A 25,483-nucleotide genomic window follows, 5' to 3' on the forward strand; every position below is an offset into this window, starting at 1 on the left:
ATTCGTGCTGCGTTTACTTAACTCTGCTCCTTCTAAGTCATTCTCATTATTGCCTTAATCATGGTGGTTGGGCTTCTGTGAATCACCTTCCTACCAATGACAGCACTGGTAGTAAAGTGCCAGATCTCAGGGATAATTATTGTTTTGCATTTATATTATTATTACTTTGCATTTACATAGCCTCCTTCTTCATCTGATACTTTCTTCACAACAAATCCCCCTTTCTGGAGATTCCTGCAAAGCATATTAAAGAAATCAGAGTGTTGTATAGAGAGATGCAAGAAAAGATTTCATGGATCATTTCACTCCATTCCTTTATTTTCAGATGTGGAAACTGAGTCCAAGAAAGAATGACTGAACTGCCCAAAGGCCCTGGTTTGTAACAGAGTCAAAATTAAAAAACAATTTTCTTGACTTAGCCATCACAAATTAATTTTTGATAGAAGGCAAGATATAGGTGCATTAAAAAATGAATGAATCCGTTAATTAATAAACTAATAAACTGTGATTTGTAATCTACAGTAAAGCCTACACAATTGTAGTTACTGCTTGCTGAATAACTCTTATTAACATGACATCCTCTGAGGTAACACCTGTTACCTGAATTTGCTCCCCCCTGGGTGCCATAGGCTTGACAGGTGAGTTCACCCTGGGAGAAACACATATGCTTACCATGTCTCGAGGTTGCGGGCAGCATGGAGAGTCCTTCACTTTAAAGATGGACAGAGCAAGCTCCGTCTGTTGCCCCACAGAACTCTGCCCTGTGCTGGTCTCACTAGGGTTGCCCTCCTACGAGAGCTCTTAATACTTGGTTAGTCTGGCTTTGCATCAGTTTCCAGACTTTCAATGCCTTTTTTGATACCTTCAATGTTATTCAGAAATGCTTGCTACCTGCTTTGTTTGTTAACTTTGTAAGGGATTTCCTGTCTTCTTTGTGCAACTTGCTGCAACATTTTCCTAGCAAGCAGGCTTTTATTTAAAAATAAAAATTTACTGAAAGGTCAAATTCCTCACTGGGGCTCAAGTTAGAAACAATTTCTCTTTGGGCAAAATTATAATGTCATGGTCCTTCTAGGGTAACACCTTTAAACTTGGACTTGGTTGCCATATTACAACTAAAAGAGAATCTCTAGTTTTACTTCATGTCCTTAAATAGTAAGCATAAGAATAATGCTGTAAATGTTGCTTTTTAAATTTAGAAATATACTGGATCTACTCAAGAGTAAAATGGTAACAGTTCATCAAATGCATTATTTTGGGAAACAATACCTGATTCGTCTGTTGGGGCATTTTGGGTGCTGAAAGCCAAAAACTTATTAACTAAGCAATTAGAATTGGTATTTATTAGATATCTATTGTGCAGTTAACTCTTTGGTAAATTCTGAGGGTCAGCAAAAGAGATGGGATATAATGTATAACCTAAAGGTGTTTACAGTCTAACTGGAAACAAGACTAACACACCTGAAACAATTAAGGAGGAACCAAATACTAAGAAGATGCCTTGAATTGAACTTCATAGACTGGAATAGTTCAAATTGGTAGCAATTTATGGAATGAGTGAGATTTGAGCTATGACCCTCACATATGGATGGCATTTACATATTTAGGTAGGATGGAGTAGATATGCCAGATAAAGAAGATTCTACGAGAAAAAAAAAATCATGAGGAGGGGAGATAAGGGAAATAGTGAGATGCCCCACATGATGGAGCCTGCAATTCCTAGAATAATAGGAAATTATTTGTTTGTGCCCTTGGAAGCTGCTGATGACTTAGAGAGTTCCGGCACTCTTGTATCCTCAGCACCTGGCTGCTCAAAAAATACTGAGTTGAAGTGAGCTAAGAGATGTTCCAGAAAATGAAACAGAGAGTCAGAAGGTCAGGTATTAGAAGGTATTAGAATAAGACCTCACCTCTGATGAACTGCACACTCTCACTCTCAACTCCAGAACCAGAAAGATGGAGATGGTGGAAGTCATTTGTACGTTTACTCACCCAAAATCCACAAGACGCTTGCTGTCAAGTGTCTGCTGAAGGCAATATGTAGGCAGAAAAAGTTAAACCCCTTTGGAGATTTGGAAAGGAAGGGAAACTAATCAAATGAGCAGCTGTGGCTCTGCCTTGATTTTCCGTATGGTTCACAGTACAAAGAGTCTGAGTACCTCCTCAGACCTAGGGTTCAAGCTCCATCAACAGCTTTTCTCCCAAGGAAAAGAGGTAAAAAATACCACAGCTCAACTAGCATATGCTAAGTGACGGGACGACCAGGGAAAAGACATCCAGTCTAATGGACCACTGTCTGTCGGGAGGACCATACTGCTCATGCCCATCACAGTGGGGGGAGGGGCCAAACCACGTGTTATAAACCTTTATTTATCTTCTCAAGGAAATCCACGTGTTGACAAAAAGTGGAAAGTGCTCTTCCATCATCAGCTAATTGCTCCCTAGCCTTCCAGACATCTAGCTTTATCAAAACATGGCGAAATGGGATGCATACCATAGTTTCCAGCTTCCCTGGCATTTTCACGATGGACATCAGGCTGATAAATTGAATTTCTTAATTTATAGCTACATGAGTTTTTGGTTTTGGTTTTCTTTCATAATGTAGAAAACAGCTTTTAAAATATTAGTTTTTCTCAAGATAAATCTCATGTTACTATTTTTATTTCAGTTTAATTGTTCCTTTTAGTTAAGCTTTATCTCATTGCACTACAATTGTTTGTCTGTAGTTTTCCCTATTTTAGCCTAAAATTAATGAATTAATGAACTAATACAGAAACTAATGAAGCTGTAGCACACTAAAACTTAACAACATCTAGATGCTGTCCCCTACTGAAGAGTCCTTTCTGTGTTTGGTTTTGACCCTGCTATTTCAATTTTGCTGTATGCACAGTGCCTTGTACCAGAAGGTACCCAAAAGAATGCATTGAATGAATTACTGAATTCTTGTTCTTAAAAGTAAAGCACAAGGAATGCCTGGTAGAGGATGGAGGCTATAATTGCCAAGAAAAATAAAAATAAAAACATTGAAATCTTTCATGCACTAGATCATAAGAGAACAAATGTGCTATGTACATTGAATACTTTCTGTGTACATTAAATACTGTATACTTTAAAATATTTGTAAATACATTAAATACCACCATTTTTTATAGATCTTCCAAGATCCCCATCATCCAGGGAAAGCAGTTATTTCCTAGGCCCAAAGAAGGTTATTGACTAAGGTCGCAAATTCAGTCAGTGTCCAGACTCCTGATTCTACCTTCATTGTTTTCCCCACGATAACATGCTACACTCTCAATTGTTTGGGGTTTCACAGACTGTAAGAACTTGTCCAATAGTCCAGAATTTTGTTTTTAGCAGAATTAATTGATATGAAAGCTAGTAGCTTCTGAACTATGAACATTTAACTGGTGATCTGCTTGAGAAGAGAGTCTTTGGCAGTTCTGAACATTCTTTTTTTTAAATGAGAAATACAAACAAAATTTAGCAAGAAGTGTCATGAGTCAAAAAAATTAGTGAGACACTTTCATAAATATTTTTATTTATTCCCTCCTGCAAGAAATGCCAACCTTTGTTTATTTAAAGATATGCAATTTTCCAGCTTATTAATATCTTTTTAAGTCAGACCACATGATGCAGGAGGCAGTGCGAGAAAGAACATCTGCAGAGCAGACTTGCCTTCCATGACTAATGTTGTTCCACAGAGATATGTCATAGACAATATACCTGCTAGAAATTCAAATAGCAGCATAAATAAGATATATCCATGGAAGGTACTGAAAACTTTAAAATAACCCTCCTGCATGTTCCTAAGCTTGTAATCAGGCATCCTATTTGTCTTGCTATTACAGAGATGTACATCCCCTACCAACGCCGTTTGCATGGAGACAGATGCTCGGCAGTGAGCAAAAATCAAGGAAATAATGAATTGGAAGTGACAAGTGCCTTCAGCCAAAAGTCCAAAGGGAATCGTCATCTCGCAACCATACCCAGCAGAAGGAGCCAAAGAAAGAATGACATGGCAAAAGTGCCAGTGTTCATCCAAAAATTAAGCTCAGGGGTTGCGTTAGGCCAAGCCAATTGAACCAGCGATGGTCTTTCTTTCATTTTGAATTAATGTGTGTTCAAAAAGAGAAGGCATGCCGAATATCCTCAACCAAATTAGGGGAAACAAGACAGCTGAATCAGCAGCATAATCAAGAAATATTTGTTAGCGTGATGTGGATTTATTGAGCAAGATAAATACATGTGGCTCCATCCCTGTAAGAATGTACAAATTAGGACCGACAGTGCTGATCTAGGGAAAAGAAACTGTCAAAAACAAAATATTGATTGAGTGACATTAAGCTAGGAGCACTTTAAACAGTTCTGTGTGTACTTGCGGTTCCTTCCTGCGTTTTGGAAACTTAGAGTCTAAGAAAAATAATACTAGCAGTATCGGAAATATTAATAACCACTCTTACCATTGCTGGCATTTCCTGAGCTACTGCTGAGTGCTTCACATGCATTGTCTTTTCAGTCTTTACAATACCCCTGAAAAGTTACCCGTGCCTCCATTCCAATGCTGAAGAACCCGTGGCTTAGATACAATCACCTGCCCCAGTCTCATAGCTGTAATGGGTGGGTGGATTCAAGAAATCTCATGCCAATGCCTGTGGGTATTCTACTGTCACTACCTCCTAAATTAGCCACATGTATACTGGATTAAAAGAACAACATGTCTCATCCTAGATGGAACTCTACAGTGAAAAACAGACAGCAATTACATCACAGAACAGACAAGAGCAATCACTAACATTTATCAATAAAAGCACTACTTATGATTGCACAGAAAAGGGATGGCTAGCATATGCATTGAACGCCGCTCATAATTACTATTGTGTGAAAGCATGAAATGTGATGAAATTGCAGCTTCAAGAGATGTAAAATGAAAAACTTGACTATGTTCTCTCTTACTGCCAGGCACCAATGACTGCAAATGAACCAAATACATCTCAATACAGTCCACCAGTGTTTAATAATTAAAAAGAGTTGTTAAGATAAACTTAATTAATGAATTTCCTATTAATGTCTGTTTACTTAGAAAACTCCAGTCTTTAGCCAATGATAGAAACACCAAATCTAAATTAAGGGAGACATAATTTGTTCAGACTTTCTTGAATGATAAGACACATGTGATATAGCCTCAATTAAAAAGAATCCAGAGCCATTTGAGTAAATACAAAGATACATTAGGAATTTCCAAAGAATCATAAATGAAAAAAAGGGCTAACAGCTCATCAGTCCAACCACCTAAATAAACTCCACTAGTTTATGGAACAGCATATGTGAGGGCCAGATCAATCTTTATTCCAGAGAAAATGAGGAAAGGCCATAATAACACACGAATTTATGGGCAAAATTTTCTATTGCAATTTCTCAAGGAAAACCACTAGAATAGGTAAATTTAGTCTGCTTCAGGGATGGAGAAAGCGAGCCTTGGACCACCTCAGCGATTTTTTAAAAATCAGGTAGCCACTAATGGCAAGCATGGTATTTCAGCTAATTTGTTTTTCTTAGAGCAATTTGCCTTAAAAATGGAAGAGGAGGAGAAAATCAAAGAAAACAGCGATAGCAATATTATTTTTTGTTTAATGGAACTGTCCATCAGTTGAAATTGTGGAAATCTGAATGGTGCGTCAAAATGCCTGGTCTTCCTTGGTAACTCCTGTTTTGGTCCAAATACGTCCATGAGAATCCTGCAAAGCTGCCGTAGCTGCCTATCACTGGTGTTATGATAACATTTTATACGGTATCTAAACTCAGAAACTGATGTTAGAATAATATGTGTGTTTGTCATTTATGGTTGTGTCACAACAAAACTATTCCATCACCACAAAGATACCATCCGTACTCTGCCTTTGAAGTCACACTCAGTCCAATCCCCCCCACTCACTATGATTCCTAATCCCTGGCAACTATTAATCTATTTTTCATCTATATGATTTTGTCATTGAGAACATAATATAAACAGTATGTGTTATCAGCATAATACCCTAGAGATCAGCATAATACCCTAGAGATTCACCAAATTGTTGTGTCTATCAATAGTTCACTCCTTTTTATTGCTGCATCGTATTCCATGGCTGGGATGTACTACAGTTTATTTAAACATTCACACATTGAAGGTCATCGAGGTCATTTCTAGTTTGAAGCTCTAACAGATAGAACTGCTATGAACAATCATGTACAGGTTTTAGTGTAGACATAAATATTCATTTCTCCAGGACAAATGGAGTGCAATTGATAGGTGGTATGGAAAGTGTATGTTTGATTTCTAAGAAATTACCAAACTATCATTCAAACTGGCTGTACCATTTTATATTTGTATCTACAGTGTATGAAAGATCCAGTCACTCCACATCCTCACCAGAAATTGCTACGGTCATTTTTAAAAATTTTTTATTTTTAGCTGTTCCAATAGTTGTGTAAGGATATCTCCTAATGGTCTTAATTTGCAATTCCCTAGTGGTTAGCGATGTTGAACATCGTTTCATGTGCTTATTTGCCATCTGTACCTCCTCTTCAGTGAAATGTCTCTTCATGTACTTTGACGATTTTCTAATTAGATTTTTGTTTGTTTTTTTCCATTGTTGACTTTTGAGATTTCTTTACTATATAAAGGTCAACAACAGGAAATATTATTTAGAAATGCATACACAGGTAGTAAAACTCAAACAAAGCAGAAAATGTTTTCTGTACAAGTCTGGAGAGTTGTTAAAGATAGAGGGGAGGATGGAAGCTGTAACCAGGAGGGTACAAACACGGGCTCCTGGGTTGCAGTCACTGCTCTTTCTTGACCGAGGTGTTCCTTTCTTGACACTAATGTTTACTTAATAATAATTTATTAAACTTTTGTGTATATTTTATGCCCTGTCCTTTATGTTAATTATGCATTAGAATATTTTCAAAATAGTAACAATAAACAAGAAAGTTGTGGAGCATTTCCTGTCAGGTATTGTGCCAAATACCTTATGGACGGCATTAGGCTATTTAACCTACCAACCCTACCAACGATCCCAAGATATAGGAACTATTACTATCCCATTTTATAATAAAAAGCCTGAGATTCAGAATGGCTATGTAATTTCTTTAAGACAACATGGCTAGTAGCTGTTATCATTCAAATAAGCTACTACACTCGTCTGGTTCCAGTGGTCAAGCTCTTAACCATTATATAATACCACCCACCATATTTACTGGAACAATAGTAACCACTGTTTATTATTTTTCTTTTTTTAAGATTTATTTATTTGTTTATTTGAGAAAGAGAGCAGGAGAAGGAGGGAGAGAGGGAGAGGGAAAGAAAGAATACACTGAGTACAGAGCCTGATGCAGGACTCAATCTCACCCTGAGATCATGACCTGAGCCAAAACCAAGAGTCGGTTGCTTGAACTGAGCCCGTTTATTATTTCAGTTATAATGGATATTTGGGGGATACGACCCATTGTATAAACATTGGGATTTATAACTAATAAATTATTGTGTTTCAAAGGCTATGGGAATGCAGTTTTATAGACAGACTCTTTTTATTTTAATAATTTCTAATAATCTGGTCAGATGAACTCTAGCTCTTACTACTATAAAAGAAAATAACCATTCTACTACCCTATGTTGCCTCTACTAAATGAATTAAGACCTCATATTCATGCTATTTCCTATTACAGTAAAAAATAAATATCATAAATACTTCTTGTGATCATGTCACATAAAACTGATGGTGATGGTGCAGAAAGAAGGTTTTGCTTGAAAATTGATAGTGGCATTGGTTGATAACTCTGTGATGATGCATTTGGTTCTAAAATCTCAACAACAGAAAACCCCCTAACCAGCCTCTAACCATCTATGCTCTTGTTGGGTTATGGCTGCATTGTTCTACAGGCTCTCCTCCCTGAAATTCAGGAAGAAATATCTATCAGTTCAATGTTCCAGGCCATCAGTTATAGAAGTGGGGAGATGAGTAAAACGTTACTCCTACCTTCACAGCCTAGTGAAAAGATAAACTTTTTAAAGTATAATTATAATGAAATGTGAGAAGTGTGATGAACAGGCTATGCACAGGGTTTCATAATATACCAGATGGCTCCTAACTCAGGCTTGAGGGACCAGAGATGCATTCCAAGGACAAGAATAATTTAACATATTAAATAACAATACTAAATGATATTGCAATGGTCTGAACATTTGTGTCCCAGTTTCAAAACTGTGTTTTCAGTTCCAACATTTATGCATTAACTTGCCCTTATTCCTTCTTAGAAATAGCAAAGCATCACTTCCCAAATGTATTTCTCCCTCCGCTTCCCCTTCTTCTCTCTTAATCCCCTCTACCTATTGTACCCATCAGATTTGTTTCTTTTAAGTAATCTAGAAAGGAGAAGGAATCTAAGTGCTATTTTTTTCACATCTGGATATTATAATAAGAAAAGGGACAGAACAAGAATCACCAGTAAGGAATAGATGGCTCAAAGTTTATTCATTTTAATAACTAGAGTCAAAAAGAATCAAATCCTCCAGTTAAGATCTGCATTTAGTTCCTGCATTCCATAAATGTGTGTGCAAAACAAATTAATTATACACCTGAGAAAAATATTATTTAAAATTATTTGCCATCTTATAGAGATTTGAAATGAAATCAAAAGCACCATAATTATCAAAAACATAATAAACTTGGGAGATATTTATCATCATTATGAAAACAAATTCAACTCAAAGGTGCAAATTATGATTGAACCATGAACTTAATTTATAGAACTCTAAATAGGCTAGAAATTTCCTTTATAAAAACATGGTACAAAAAATACACAGTTTTTATTAATTTATTCACCTTTTCACCCTCAAATACTCATGAGACACTCAAACAAGGAATGGTTTTATTCAACTTCTATTTTTACTTAGGACTATAACATAGCTTTGTTTAACTACATTTCTGTCTCTAGCTATCCTAAACACATTTTTGTTGTTGTTTGTTGTTTTATTAAACATCATTTGAAAAATTAGTGAAGTATGCTTCAAATTTCGATGTAATAAAAGTTTGTAATTATCTTACTCTGATTTTTTAATAACTATAGCATATTACCATTTTAAAATCAACTTATTCAGGTATACTTTATATTAAAAATGCCTCCATTTTAAGTATATAGTTCAAAGACTTTTGGCAAATATATACACTAACACAACCCATTCCAAAACCTATTTTTATCACCATAAAATGTCCCCTCATATTTTTTTGCAGTTAATCGTAAACTTCAGCCATAGGTAATCACTGACATGCTTCCTATCACCATAGATTAGTTTTGCCACTTTAGAATTGCATATGAATGGAATCACAATATACAGTTGTGACAATTTGTTTTTGTGACAATTTGTTTTTGTCTCCAGATAATGATTTTGAGGTTTGTTCATGTTGTGGCATGCAATTATATATCACTGAGTAGTATTTCATTGAATGGACAAACCACATTTTGTTTACCCACTCATCTGTTACTGGACATTTAGATTATTTTCATGTTTTGGCTATTATAAATAAAGCTACTATTAAATTCATGGGCAAGTTTTTGTATAGATAGGTCTTTTTATCCTTCTGGGTAAATATTTAGGAAGAATGTTGCTAGATCAAAATATAAGTGTTTATCTTTACAAAAAATTGTCAACTTTTTTCCTATGAGTTTGTAGCACCAGTAATACATGAGAATTTCAGTTACCCTCTCAATTCAGTTATCCTCTCAAATGCTGTGAGTCTATTTAAGGTTATTCGTTCTAATGTGTGTGTAGCACTATTTCATTGTGCAGGTTTTTTTCAAATTTTTATTTAAATTCTTGTTGATTAACATATAGTGTAATACTGGTTTCAGAAGTAGAAGTTAGTTATTCCTCACTTACATATAACACCCAGGGCTCATCATAATAAGTGCCCTCCTTAATGCCCTTCACCCATTTAGCCCGTCCCCCACCCACAACCCACTTCCCTCCATCAAATCTCATTTTTTCTCTTTAGTTAAGAGTCTCTTATGATTTGCTTCCCTCTCTCTCTCTCTTTTACCCTTCCCATATATTCATCTGTTTTGTTTCTTAAATTCCATATATGAATGATATCATATGGTATTTGCCTTTATCTGACTGACTTATTTCACTTAGCGTAATACACATACTCTAACTCCATCCGCATCATTGCAAATGGTAAGATTTCATTCTTTTTGATGGCTGAGTAATATTTTATCATGTATATACACCACATCTTCCCTTTCCATAAATTGGGTATTATTGAAGATGCTGCCATAAACATCGGGGTGCATGTACCCCTTAGAATTTGTATTTTTGTATCCTTTGAGTAAATATCTAGTAGTGCAATTGCTCGGTCATAGGGTAGCTCTATTTTTAACTTTTTGAGGAGCTTCCATACTGTTTCCCAGAGTGGTTGCACTAGGCTGCATTCCTACCAGCAGTGTAAGAGGTTCCCCTTTCTCTGCATCCTCACCAACATCTGTTGTTTCCTGAGTTGTTAACTTTAGCCGTTCTGACTGGTGTGAGGTGGTATCTCATCATTGTGGTTTTAATTTGCAATTCTCTGATGACTAATGAAGTTGAACAACTTAAAATGGGCTTATCAGCATACATATGACCTAATTTGTGAAGTGTCTGTCCATTGCTTTATCCATTTTGAGTTGGGTTCCTGGCCTTTTGATTATAGACTTTAAAGATTTTTTATTTATTCTGGCCTATGCTTTGTGAAGAGATTCTCCTAGTTTGTGATTTTTCACTTCATTTTCTTAACAGTAGAATTCAAACAGGAGTTTTTTATTTTTGCTAAAGCACAATTTAGCAATATTTCTTTCATGCTTCATGATTTGGGGACTTTTCTAAAAAAGTGTTGCCTTGTCCCAAACCACAATGATTTTCTTCTAAGTATTCTCCTAAGAGATTTATAGTTTTATATTTTATGTTTGAGGCTACAATACATTTCATGTCATTACAATGGTTCAAGATCTTTTTTTGTACATGAACATTCAATTGCTCCAGGACCAGTTATTAGAAGGACAATCTGTTACACATTGAATAAGCATGTAACATTCGTCAAAAAGTCAATTGACCAGGGGCGCTTGGGTGGCTCAGTCATTTAAGTGTCTGACTCTTAGTTTCAGCTCAGGTCATGATCTCAGGGTTGTGAGATCAAACCCTGTGTTGGGTTCCACACTCAGTATGGAGTCTGCTTGAGAGTCTCTCCTTCTCCCTCTTTGTCCCTCTCCCCCTTCACGCTCTCTCTCTTTCTCTGAAATAAATAAATAGAATCTTTAAAAAAAAAAAAAAAAGAAATTCATTTAAAAAATCAATTGACCAGCTGCTACTAGAGTCATTTAGCAAAACTTCTCCCAGGAAATCAACAATATAACTAATAAAAATTTAAAACAATCAATCATTAAAGTCTCTGGGAGCTGTCCTAGGGCATATAGAGGAAGGAATAACATTTGTTCAAAGAAGTGTACTAAATCTCCATAAGAACAGTGAGAATCTGTGGTACTGGGGCCATACTCAGCTCCTTTACCACCACAACTCCTGTGTTACAGAAGCTCAACCACAGATGCTCTACTCCAGCAAGGTATGACCAGAACACTGGAGTTTCTTCTCATGCCAGCTTGCCAGTCTACGGTTTTATCCCAGGAGGGGCAGACTACCAGCGGTGCTTTACAGCTCCACCAGTCCATTTTTGCTGAAGCTTTTTTCCAGAAAAATTTCCCCCACCCAGGCTCCACTCATAGAGCAGAAGCTCTATACCAGGTGTAGCAAGCTGAGAACAATTGGGCACTGATCATCACCATCCCCAACCCACTGATAGAATGAAGGCTCTATTCTGGGATAGGTAAAACAAGACCAGAAGGTGCCAACCACCCACTTCACTACCCACTTGGAAAGCAGGGATGTCATTCCAGGAGAAGCAGGTCCTTATCCTCAGTTTCAGTGCATGGGGTGCCTGCCCAGGAATAAAGACCATAAGAAAGAACAGTTCCAAAGCTCTACCAGAGGGGACTGACTTCATCTGGTAGCAAGAGTGAAGAACTCCATGCTTAGGGACTTGTCAAAAATGATGGAGATATTGCAGAAAACAATTAAGAGAAGGCTGATGCTCCATGATATAAGAAAAATAGCAGAACAGTCCTATGTTTAATAGAACCAAGAAAAGAAACAACCAAGAAGAGCCCTCCTGGGATCACAGTCACTCTGGGGGTTGGGAAGTCCATGCACACACTAGACTGCACCCGCTCAGATGGAGTTAGAGCGGCATGTAGAACAGACTTCAAAGCTTTCCTCAAACTGCACACAGACTATCAACAGAGGATGAATCCTCTATGGAATAAGCAGCTTAAACAAAACTCCTGATAAATCACACTCATCCCTGAGGACTATGTCCTGTCACACACAAAACAAAACAAAACAAAACAAAACAAAACAAAACAAAAAACCTACAAAAAACAGAGAGGGGACATCCAAACTACTAATCGCTGGCTGAATGTGAGGCAAAAATAGAAACTCCCTGAACTACGATAGCAGACTCCAAATCACACACATGTACAGGTGAAGGGTAAAAATCTAACCTTTGATCAGTAAGTGGCATACCTAGGGGAAAAACATGGGTAGCCAGACCAAAACCTAAAAACAAGAAAAAATAAATCTGAACAGTAATATCAGAGACCACACACTACTGTGGAAATAAACTACATGATTACGTTAGCCAAGTCATTAAACAGATAAACAGATGTTCAAGTGAACAGCAACTACAACTCCTAAGGATGAGAGGAGGAGGAGAGGGAGTCGGCATCCAGAGTTTCTACAGTGTATTGTCTAATTTTTAACCAACCAACCAACCAACCAACCAACCAACAGAAAACCATGAGGCATGCAAAGAAATGGGGAAAATATAATCCATACACAGAAAATAAACTGGTAACAGAAAGTGCCTTTTCAGGGCTCCACAGGTAGATCTAGAAAACAAAAATTTCAAAGCACTGAATGCAAATATATTTAAAAAACAAAGATCAAGAGTCGCATGCTCTTCACACTGAGCCAGTGAGGCATTCCTAAATTCTAAGTGCTATTCTTAATAGATTATTTTCATATTAATAGTATTAATATAAAAAAGATTTGCAGGAATGGAACAATATAGGACTACAATTTCTATATTTACTTGGAACTAAGGGAATATAAGAGTGAAGTCAATTCTGATAGGTGAAGATGTTTATTTTAAATTGTAGGTTGGGGCGCCTGGGTGGCACAGCAGTTAGGCGTCTGCCTTCGGCTCAGGGCGTGATCCCGGCGTTGTGGGATCGAGCCCCACATCAGGCTCCTCTGCTATGAGCCTGCTTCTTCCTCTCCCACTCCCCCTGCTTGTGTTCCCTCTCTCGCTGGCTGTCTCTATCTCTGTCAAATAAATAAATAAAATCTTTAAAAAAAAATAAAAATAAATTGTAGGTCAACCACTAAGAAATAACTCAAAAATTATGACAAAGATTTCCAAACCTGAATTAATCCGAGATAAATAAGACAATTAATTAGGAACAGTATCCCTGCCAGTGAGACCTCTATAGCTGTGATACATTGAACTTTTATTTAATATACAAAGTATAGAAAAGTCCATGTCTACCTAACATGACAAAATTATTGTGATAGCCCCTTTTAGAATATCTGTATTAATTTATGGCTAATAATATTAGCAAAACAATGTTCTATTGTCAACATAAAACTGAGTAATTTTGGACTGAATGTTAAAAAATATATTGGCCATTTGATGTAACTGATTTTTCTGATTTTGGGTTGTATTCATAGTCTTTACTATTCCAAAGTCCAATGAAAATTTTTATTTGTACCTCGGAAGAGTCAACTCTTGATCAGGAAATAGATTCCTTGAAAATCAATTATAAATATTTAGCATAATTAGCATGAAACGGATGAGTCAAATATTTCCAAAAGAATGCTAAATGTTAAATATTTTCCTTATCTTTGGGATTTTCACATTATTTTGGTCGTGTAAATTCAAGATTCATCTGAACGTTCTATTGCATAAGTTTGAGTTTCTTGTAACATCTGTTTCCCTGAATAAAATAACAACTCTGATATTGTGTAAAGTTTGGTGTATTTTTGATAGTATTATAAACATCTTATTCTAATATGACTTCATACCAAGTTTTGTATAAATTTCATTATCATTATATTTTCTGTGATCAGAAGCAATGGTATAGAAACAAGAATTCTCCGCTTCCTTCTGTATGATGCCTTTAGTCATAAAAATGTTTTTGTTTTGATTATTTCCAAATTAATTCAGTTTTCCTAGATTGCATCTTTCTGTGAACGAACGAATCAATAAATGAGAAAATGAATTATTCTATCTATTTTATTAACATCTCAATGGAAACTGAGCACATCAAACACAGAAATATTTCTGATACACACACGACTCCCAGTTCTTCCACTTTGAATTTTGTTTTTGAAATGAACGAATCCTTGTCCCATGAAAATTATATTGAAACAAGTTTTTTAACATCTGTCCTAAACACTTAATGTTGCTCTCAGATGGATCTTATCCATTTGGTAGGTATATGTGATCCCTTGGAGTAAGATGAAACGAGACATAATTCCCAGAAATCACCCTAAAGCTAAAGCTATTGTAAAATCACAGAGTTCTTGTTAATAAAAGTATGCATTGTTCTGTAATTTATTAAATAGATGTTGGGTAGGGGTGCCTGGGTGGCTCAGTTGGTTAAGCGTCTGCCCTCAACTTGGGTCATGGTCCCAGCGTCCTGGGATGGAGCCCTGCATCAGGCTCCTTGCTCAGTGGGGAGTCTGCTTCTCCCTCTCCCTCTGCCTGCTTCTCCCCCTGCTTGTGCTCTCTCTCTCTCTCTGTCAAATAAATATTTTTTTAAAAAATCTAATATATGTTGGGTATCTAATTTTAAGCAGTAAAATAGGTATTAATAATAAAACAATATAAAAGACATTGCCTCAGTTCTCCAAAACCATACAGATCGACACATGCTGCTAGGTTGGGTTCTATAGCACTTTCTGAGATATAGTCACGTAGCAAGATGACTGAGGTTTAGTAAATACATCAAAGTTTATAAAACTGCATGGTGTTTGGCTCCTTCTGGGTAATGCATGTGCTTCAGAGTTGCCAATGTAACTAAAATCATTTGCTGCTCTTCTCTTGAAAATCATTTTACAGTCATATTGTACATTCTTTTAATCTGTGTTCTCAAATTTCAACCACTGAAGATACATTTGAATGTGTAACTAATTAAACTGTAGAATTATGAAAATATTTGTAGCTTCAGTAGCGAGGCAAGGCATATTCAAGTTTGAACTGGTTGAAAGAACAACATTCTCTCTCTATGTACCCTCTAACTCTTTCCAGAAGAACAAGGTTATAGTACTCTTGAGGAACCCATGGCATGGTCTCTAATCCAGTTTAGGAATTTTTATTTTCCCTCAGTTCGACTTGCTCTCTAGAGAATCAATGACACTGATTCTTAAAAGCTACCCGCACTTTCACGGAATGCCATATTCTCTCGGGATAAGTATACTTATGTGTTGGTTAGTTGTTCTATTAGTAGGATATTAACATGTTGAATAAAATAACTGAATAGGTTAGAGGCAAAATGAGATTTTTATAAAAATGCTAATAATATTTGTCATTATCATAGCCATTTACAAATTTGTCAACATAGCTTTGACTTTTACAGGCATTCTCCTTGTGACCTTTAACCAAATGATAGTTGCCATATTGAAGAGTCACGATCTGGATTCAAACCAACCCAGATTCAAATCCTCACTCTACTATTTACTAGCTGTGTGACCCTGGGTGCATTTTTACTTAATCTTTTCATGACTCAGTTTCCTCATCTGTGAAATGAGGATCATAATTATACCAATATCACTCAGTTTTTCTTGGAATTAAATAAAAACTATATAAAGTACTCAAATAGAGTGTGCCTCCTTCAGTCAAAGCCTAATTCATACACTTTAGCTTTGGAGTCTAGCTTTTCTCATCCACTCAAAAACCTCTCTCTTGTCACTCCATTCTCCTTCTCCTACATAAGGTATTTATCTTTTTCTTCAAGGTAATTTGTAACATCTATAAACATACTCTCTTCCCCCTAGTTGAAAAAAGCAATAACACCTCACATTTCCTCTGAGCTAATGTCTCCTCTCTCTGTGTTTTGCAGGTGGGGACCATGGTCACTGTCTCCTTTTCCTCACCTCTCAATCTTTCCCATTCCCCATCAACTGGGCTTCCATTCCTATTACTAAGGAATCCAAATCATCAATTCTCATCTGGCCAAATCCATATGGCTCTGCACACCGTCCTACTAACCCCATAAACTTCTACTTGTCAAGACGCAGAATCCCCTTCCTTGGCACCTCTGGTCAGTTATCAGTATGATCCCCTGCATACCCAGTCCCTCCCTAAAATTTCAATCTCCATAATCCAGTAATTAAACTTAGTGTGTTACTGATAATCCTGCTTTCGTCAGGGCTCTCAAGAATGGACTGTTTGTTCTCCCATCCCCCTCTCCCCTCTGGACCTGGATTAGGGTAGGTATCCCTTGTTCTAAATTGGCATGACCAGAGAACTCCTCCACTCTTCTCCCTGCTTGAGCCTGTAGTATGGCAAGTGTACCCTTCTGTCCTTCCTAAAAACTCCAACTTTGATTCACTTGTCATGAGATTAAGGTTCTTTATCTGAGTCACCTACTAAACCTAGGGAAAACTGTCTTACATTTATTTCTTAAAGATTTTAGCTCAAGATTCAACGTCATTTTCTGCAACCTTTCTATTGCCCTAATTTTTTGGTGATTTCACTAAGTACACAGCTAATCCTTACAATAGAATGATTGGTTTTTTCTATGGTATGCCTATTGTCATGGGTTGGAATAGTTTTAGAAGAAACACACTCCAGGAAGCCATGGTCTACAGCTTATGAGAGGCTTTAAATAGAAAATTATATATAACTTGGCTTTGAAGATAAAGTGAGATTTAAAAAGACAAAAGAGGCTGAGAGGTAGAGGAATGAAGGGAGGAAATATGGCCAGAGAAAAATATTTAAGGACTGTTTCCTTAAACAGATCTCTAAAGTGTGCTATTTCCCTACTTAGACTGTACCCCCCACCCTCCATCCCTACCCCCAACATATTAAATCTGTTCCTGTCTTTCAAGCCTCTGAGCAGATCTTAAAACCTTCACACAAACATTCCCTGACCCTCTCTCCATAAAGCCAGGCAGCTTGTATTTAAATTCTGAGTGCTCTAGAATCAGGACTGCCTATTAAACACTTCTCATGCTTCTTATCTGGCTTTTGTGTGTGTGTCTTCACATAACTTCGTACTGCACGGTATATATTATGTTCATAAAGGGAAGGAAAGTGTCTAGCATATTTCCTATCTCTCTTTTTAATCAATGCATAAGGGTGGGGTAATACACAAATAAAACAAAGAAACTAAGGAATGTGGTCTTTGTAAAAACAAAAAACCTTTTAGAACTAAAGGTATATCATTGTTAAGTATACTTCCTGCAAGAGTGGGCACAGAGTTTGCCATAGATCCCACAGAATCACAGGGTCACCACTAAAAGAAACCTAGCTGTTCCCTCTCATTATGCAAATGCACGCACGGAGGCGTATAGGTGGTACGGGCTACATACCCATCACAGACCCACAAGTCTGCCACAGAAATTTGGGTCTTTTAATTTCTCAGCTATTACTCTTCCCAGCACACCATTCTGCCTCTCAATTATTATAATAATTACTGGCATCATTGTTATACTTGGTTAAGTATATCTGAAACCAATTGAATTTTATTAGAACACTAAAATCTCTTCCCATGTGTCTAGACATTACTGTTTGCTACTCATTTCACATTCTTTCCTGCCCATAAGTTAATGGGTGCTTCAAGATCCATTATTTGACCCAGAATACTATTCACATTCCTCGGTGCCCACATCTGCTTACTGGAAAACCCCAAACTCTCAGTAGGAAAACAACTGGTTGTATTAGAGTTGGGTACTAGAGATACAGTGTAAATTCTCCAGGGAAATTTCAACTTTTCTTCAATAACTCATTTTACTTACACGATTTTAAAAAGCACATTTTTTTAATTCACTCTTTATACTAAAAGAGTGTCCTTACTACCACTTTCTTTATTACTTACTACAACTACAAAGGCCATTGCAATATTCCTTACTACTACTACATGGGTGATGAAGGTGTTTGGGAAGTAGAGGTGGTCACCTCTCTAGTAGAGAGTTCACCTGTGCGGGGTAAATCCAGGCGCAGGCAAGGCCCACCCCAACGAAGGCACCACAGGCCAAAGCAGATGTGAGGCAGGCATTTGCACGTTCACCCCATGTCAGCTGTTTTTTCCCCCATACGCACAACTTTCACACCAATTTGTGTGTTTGTGTATTCTTATAATGAGTATAAAAAGAAAGTCAGCTACTGTTTTATGAATTAAGTTGAATATTTTGTCAAGATTCAATAAGTGTGAATTGTTACTATAATCGTCATGGATTATTTGTAGGCAAAACAACTGTTAAAGAACAGGGAAAACTACAAAACCTGGAGGGATTCTGAATTCCAATTGCTTCCCACATGTCTTTAAGTCCCCACATCAATTTAAATAAGCCAAAACAGGAAATCATAGATGTTGTAGGAAACACAACTTGAAAATCTTTGACCTAAATCAAAAAATTGGTGAAGAAAATTCCATCTGTATAATTTCAGTAAGGATTAGTGGAGCTAGATCTCAGAAGCCCATTAGGAAAGAAAATACTTTCCCAATCTTGCTTATATAATTTTCTACATGTACATAGCAGGTATAGTGAGTAAATGACTGCTAAGTAGGGATATGAAATTCATGAAACAAAGTATGGACCAATATAAAGAGTATAAAAGCAGTCCTATAGAATTCATTCATTCAACGAATAATGTCTGGAAAGTCTCCCAGACATTAGTGGATCTTGGAGACATGAGGAAGATCCGTGAGTATCTCCTTCCCAGAAGTTCCTGTCAGGTTGCTTGCTTTCACTGAAGCTCAAGTGTCTCCTCCATACAATCTTACCTACTTCATAGAGTTTTGCTGAAGGTTAAATGAGATTATGTTAAGTGTCTAGAAATTCAATAAATCTATTTCCTCCTCCGTACCTTTGTTCAATATACAATGGAAATCACTGAAGGTTCTTGAGCAAAGGACTTCCTTGATCAGAGGTGTTCTTCAGAAAATCATTTCAGCTTGGAGAACAATTAGTCTAGCTAGGAAGTAATGAATGGTGTCTTGTGTTAAGGAGACAGAGATGATTTACAGTAAAAATTCACTTTTCCCAACTGAGAAGGTTCTTGACTTTTTAGTTCATCCTAAAGCATCAATCCCTGCTCCACCCTCCCCTCATCTGAGTGGCTTCATTCTTGACATATATTACTCATGCAAGCAAAAAGCAAATTAAGGGGCGCCTGGGTGGCACAGCGGTTAAGCATCTGCCTTCGGCTCAGGGCGTGACCCCAGCGTTCTGGGATCGAGCCCCACATCAGGCTCCTCCGCTGAGAGCCTGCTTCTTCCTCCCCCGCTCCCCCTGCTTGTGTTTCCTCTCTCGCTGGCTGTCTCTATCTCTGTCAAATGGATAAATAAAGTCTTAAAAAAAAAAAAAAGCAAATTAAATCTCTGGATATGCAAGTCACATCTTCTATGTGATCTTTTGAGAACAATGTTTTGTCAAAATTAAACTAGTCACATGGACAAAGTCCAATAATCTATAGTCACACCTAAACATAGTTCGCTCCTTCCCAGAAAACTCCATCACCCACCCAGTACTTTCAGTAACACCACAGCCTACCGCAACGTCCACTGTATGCCCTCCGCCATCCTGTGGTCACTGTCATGCCTTTCTAGAGTCTCTTTCACTGGCTCCCAGCTCTCCACAAGGCTTCTTTTAGTTTAATGGACTTCCTCCAATATTTGTAATTATCTCTCCTTGTTGTATAGGTACTCAATAGAAAAAGAAGATATTTTTTCAACTAAACCAAGTTCCTTAATGATTTGAGAACTATTTCCGGAGTATAATTTATGTTATACTTCTGAGAATTTTCAGGAATTCATAAAATCGCAAAATTAACCTTGCATTCCTTAAGGGGTTTTGGTTTGTTTTTGTTTTGTTTTAATTCTAGAGAGACTGAGTTCAATGTACAAACATCCAGGTTGCAAAATGCTCTGCCAAGTTACCAAGTTATCATTCAAGGCTTCTCATTCTGTAAGCCCTGAAGCCCACAGTGTCCCCTCACGCACTCTGCACCATCATTTCTTGACACATCGCTGATGTGCCATGGTTTCTTTCAGTAACTGCTTCATGTATTTCCCCCCAACAATGTCAGAGCAAATGCATGGTTAATATTTACCTCCAATTCTGAAGTAGTCAAAGCAATCAGAAAATGGATCAACTCAAAAGCAGCACTCTTTTAGGAGTATATTAGCTATAATCAACCATTTAAATCATAAATATTGGCTCAAGTGTTGTATGAAGGAGGAAGCAATGTTCTACGAGCGGGGCTATCTGACAGACCTGTCTGTGATTCCGGGCTTAATAAAAATACAGCATGAACCACAGAAAAATCACTTCAGCCTTCCCAAATTCAGCAAAATGGCAACATCGGTGGCTACCACCAAGAGGTCTTTGAGGATTAAATATGTAGTTCTAGCTACACTGTAGGTTCCAAATAAACAATACTTATTGTTGTGATTTTATTTATTCCTTTTAACTCTTAACAACTTAATATGCTCATTTCTTATCTTTTACTTTGATCCTAATCTCTCTGAAGAAGAAACAAGAAGAGTTTGATTTCCGTCTCTCTCCCATGAGGTCAGGAGCCCCATGTATTTCCACTGCGTGTCTCTGCTTACTTCATTTATTCATGTTTCCTCCTTTTATTTATTTATAAAATATTTGAGCACCTGTTAAATAGTTAGCACTGTGCTTCTTGCCACCTGCCACCCCATAGAGACTTTTTTCCCCCTCCAGTAGATTGCCTCAACACTAGCAAAAAGAAGTAAGTTCCTGAAAAGACAAACCCATTATCCATTTCACTTATAGACACATCTACCACTACAGACCAAGTAGACATAGTCCCACTGAATCTACATGCAGTCTCAGTATATTTGCTCTAGGAAACACTTGTATTCTCTTAACCCAGAAAAGCCAAGAGCAATTGCTACATGGACAGGATTTGGCACCATGTGGTGACAGATGACAGTGCAAATATTACTGACTATTAAAATTTTCAGTAGGTCCCAAGGCAGGTTTAACTACTGACTAGAATGCCAAAACACATAATGAAAGGTTTTTTTCTATTTGAATTTTAAGCAGTAAGATGGTTAGAATAATAAACATATCACACATTAAATATACATCAAAGATTATAAAATGAACATTTAAATGATAGTTATTGCATCCTGTGCTTAATAGACATCAAAAAGAACTACTGATTTAAATTATAATTTCATTACAATGAAAAAATTAATAATTTAAACTCAGCAACATAAAATTAACAAAACTATAGCATGCCTTTTAAAACCAAATTCATTAAGAAAATTCACAATCAATGCCACCTTCTAGGATTACTTAAAGAAATAACGCTAACCCACCGTTTGCTGCAATAGTTTATCCTTTGTTATGGTATTAATATGGTTCTATTAAAATCAGTAAATATTTTAAAATTCAGCTCCACACTTGAGTCTGTACATGTCATCTATTCATTCTCCACTTGATAGCAAATCATTCAAGTGAAAACACACCGCCAAAATTCTGAGCAATTTGAATGCAAATTAAATCAATACAATAACTTAGAAGAATTTGCCCTTGGAAAGAGTGCACATTCAGGCAGCTGCTCAGGACCCTTATTCTCTTGAGGCTATCTCTGGTAGTATAACTAGACTTCAGACATCCATTGCACTCTTCAAGTTCAAGTATGAAGAAACCCAGAGCAAGAAGACTTAAGCACCACAAGAGGAATGTACTGGGAAAAGTAAGCAATGGATATTAGGTTTCATTCTAAACCTCGCCAACATAACACACCTTGTCAGATAAAAATCAGGGAACTCAGTTGTGGACCTAGGATAGGAAATACTCTTAGCTGTGCCGATCTTTTATATATATATAACCACCATAGATTAAGTAAGTATGATTATAGCTGAAAAAGTATAATGTAGCCATAAGGCTTTTTTCCAGTGGAAATATTCCATTGAATAATTCTAAAAGATAAAGATGTGATTCTAGGAGCCTCTTTTTCCTATTTTTTCTGCCATGAAAAGGAACGCCAACAAAAAAATGACAGTGTGAAACCAAACCACAAACAAGAAAGAAAACATAAAATGTTTTTTTGAGACCGCATCCAGTGACTTCCACATTTTTATACATACATCACCTCTAAAGAATAGCAATTTTATCAAATAAGTTAAACATCTTAGAAGCTTTGAAAAACATGTTATGCAAGTCCAGAAGATGGCTATAGTCAATTCACTTGATGAATATTGTTGAGGACCTATTAATTACCAGCCATTGGGCCAGGAAGTTTTTGCACATGAATATAGCACTCATTTCTGATGGTGCGGTGGGAGTGTGGGTGCAAGGATAACTTAATGTGCCTGGAGACACAGACGAACCTGGACAAAGAGGAGGAAGTCCCAATCTATACCCAACAACAGGTCAAGATTCTCCCAAAAGAGAAAATACTTGGGCTGAGAGGAGGAAGGAGCAAGGAAGGCTCTTATTCTTGCTTCAAAACTATGAAGATCATGGAGACGCTCCAGAGGCTTCCGAATCCCAGAGACCACCAGTGAGGGGAGTGCTTTAGGGAGGTTAGGGTCTCCAAGCAATTTAAAAAGAGACAAACAGTGCTGGTGCCTCCCTTACAAGCAGCCGAGGAAGAGCTACAAGTTCTACTGGTGGGTCTCACCTACTTGGAAATATCTGGTGAACCGTGTAGAAATCCTCCAAGCCTGAGCTTAGCACATGGGTGAGTTTGGACTCCACAGGGTTAGTACTCACTTAGGGGTGCGTCTCTACCTGGCAATAACCAAATTGACAAAATGTGTTCTGGATTCCTACCTGTTCCCAAGGATTAATGATCTTTCTCCATCGACCTACCAATAGTGTTCTCCAAGCCACTCATTTCCCCTGATGTCTTCTGAATTAAAATCTCTCTCCCCATTTCTCATGGCAACAGCAACCTTGTAAAACTCCAGGTGTCAGAGGAGGAAGCTGTCCTTGCTACAGTTTTTTTTTTTTTAATCTCTGGTATTATAGAAAAGAGAGCCAAATCATCAAAATCAAGGCCAGAAAACAAGCTAAAATGTTCTTGGAGAATTGACTTTCAGGACAGAGGAAATTACTGCTATTTAGACAAAAATGGGTCAAGGCAAGATCCAAAGTCAGATGGAGTTGAGTAATCAAAGCCAAAGTCAGGAGGTACTGATAGAAAAGGATTTAATCAGATGAAAAAGCACAAGTGTATACAAGGTTAGGTCTGCAGACTAAATCATGACCTTTTAAAAGCAAAGCACCTGTTCCAATCTCCTTCTTTATTCTGAGTTAAGACACTAAGTATAAAAGTATGGAATCATTCTAGTTTCTGCTGGCTAACTGGATAAATTCTGGGTCAGTGATCTATATTTTGCTTAGAAATAAATATACATTCAAAGTCTTACCATCTATATAATGTCCCTTGCAGTAATTTCAGGCACAAGGGCCAGCAGATGGCAAAGCAATTTTTGCATAAACTTGACTTTTCCCCATCTTTAAAAATCCCCTCTACACATCATAGTTGGAAAGTAGTAGACTTTCCCGGGTGTCAAATTCCCCAGTAGCCGTTCAGTCTATGTCGGCTGGAATGGGAGAGGGGAGAGGGTGGAGTACATAGTAAACATTATCCAATGTTGATTTAAAGTCATCCTAAATAAACAGACTCACTAAGAGAAGAGCAAGAAGTCTGCATGAACCACAGGACAACGTTTTCTTTCCTGGTTCTATTTTCACCTGCCCAAGGGTTGCTTCATTTTCCAAATGACATTCAATTAGCAATGGGCAGCAGGAGAAGTGATTCCACTTACATAAATAACGAACAAGTGTGTCTATGCAGGATATGCCACCTACATAAATGCCAAGCTCCAAATAAATGAAATAATAAATGTGGTCTCTTTAACCACAAATGAATGTCCAAACAAACCAAGGTGTTCCTTTCAAACCACACATGGTAAGAGCATTGAGCAATAGCCCCAGAACTCATATCTGGTAGAAGAAATGATTATAAGTATTCCCTTCTGTACATGTGTGTTCATGGGAAATGCACGCCCAACCTACCCATCACACAAGATGCCTCTCCTTTGGGCTTTGTAACTGGCTCATCAGAATGTGGTTAAGGGGCACCTGGGGAGGTGCAGTCGGTTAAGCATTTGACTCTTGCTTTCAGCTTAAGTCATGATCTCAGGGTCATGAGTTCGAGCCTCAAACTCATGGGCTCCGTGCTCAGTGCGGAATCTGTTTCGGATTTGCTCCCTCTCTCCCTCAGCCTCTCCCACTTAAGTTCTCTTTCTCTCTAAAAAAATAAATAGATGTAATGAGCACTGAGTGTTGTATGCAACTGATGAATGACTAAATTTTACCTCTGAGAATAAAAAAAGTCAAAAAAATCTTAAAAAAGGAAAGTGTTTAAGATTAGAGATGGCACTCACTAAAGTATTTCTGGCTCAGAAATAGCAAACACTTCATGATTCAAGGGGCCTAGGCCTGTCCTAACTTTGAAGGGAGAGGCAATCCCCGGACAAGTCCTATTATACTCCCTTCCTATGTGAGGTCATAACCACAAGCATCTCCACACATAAGATGTCTATACACAGAAAGACTAGATCAAACTGATCATCTTAGAGTATCTATCATAGGTTTCTGGAAGGTGGAAAAGTACCACTAACAAATTAAAGCTTTTTTTTAAAGGAGATCGAACTTCAAAGCTCCACAGGAAATTTATAATTTCCCACCCAGTCATCTTTCCAAAGCACTGCTTCTCCTCTGGACCCCAGAGAAGAAAGAAAACCTTCCATTCCTCTGAACTGTGGAATGAGCTTACCAGGCCCTGCTTCTGTTTGACCTTCACTAACCTGTAAGGACAGCAGATTCTGCTTCCATTCACTATCTGGTAGATCATACTGACGTAACCAGGCAGTCAGCACAGTGAAGACTTGTACAAGCGTAGGAATACACAAGAGAATCCTTTATGAGCGTTTAGGGCTACCTCGCTGGTGGCTCCAGGACGGGCATCTGAGAACCTGTAATTCCAAAACAATGTCCCTGGGTGAAACAAAAGCAAATTTCCTCCTATCACATCTGGTGTAACGGGCACGAGTAGTCCTCCACAGTAAGACTTCG

At 37.4% G+C, this 25,483-nt stretch overlaps 1 long non-coding RNA gene across 2 annotated transcripts in view; it reads right to left on the reverse strand.

The window, feature by feature from the left end:
• Positions 1 to 25,483, reverse strand: part of LOC103662445 — a 512,157-nt gene that overhangs the window by 320,837 nt on the left and 165,837 nt on the right. For both annotated transcript variants that reach the window (XR_568454.2, XR_005835098.1), the window contains exon 4: positions 25,216 to 25,383. This is a non-coding gene — a long non-coding RNA (uncharacterized LOC103662445). The remainder of the gene's footprint in view (positions 1 to 25,215; positions 25,384 to 25,483) is intronic.

This window comes from Ursus maritimus, unplaced genomic scaffold (assembly GCF_017311325.1).
Source record: "Ursus maritimus isolate PB19 unplaced genomic scaffold, ASM1731132v1 scaffold_16, whole genome shotgun sequence".
Classification (NCBI taxonomy): domain Eukaryota; kingdom Metazoa; phylum Chordata; class Mammalia; order Carnivora; family Ursidae; genus Ursus; species Ursus maritimus.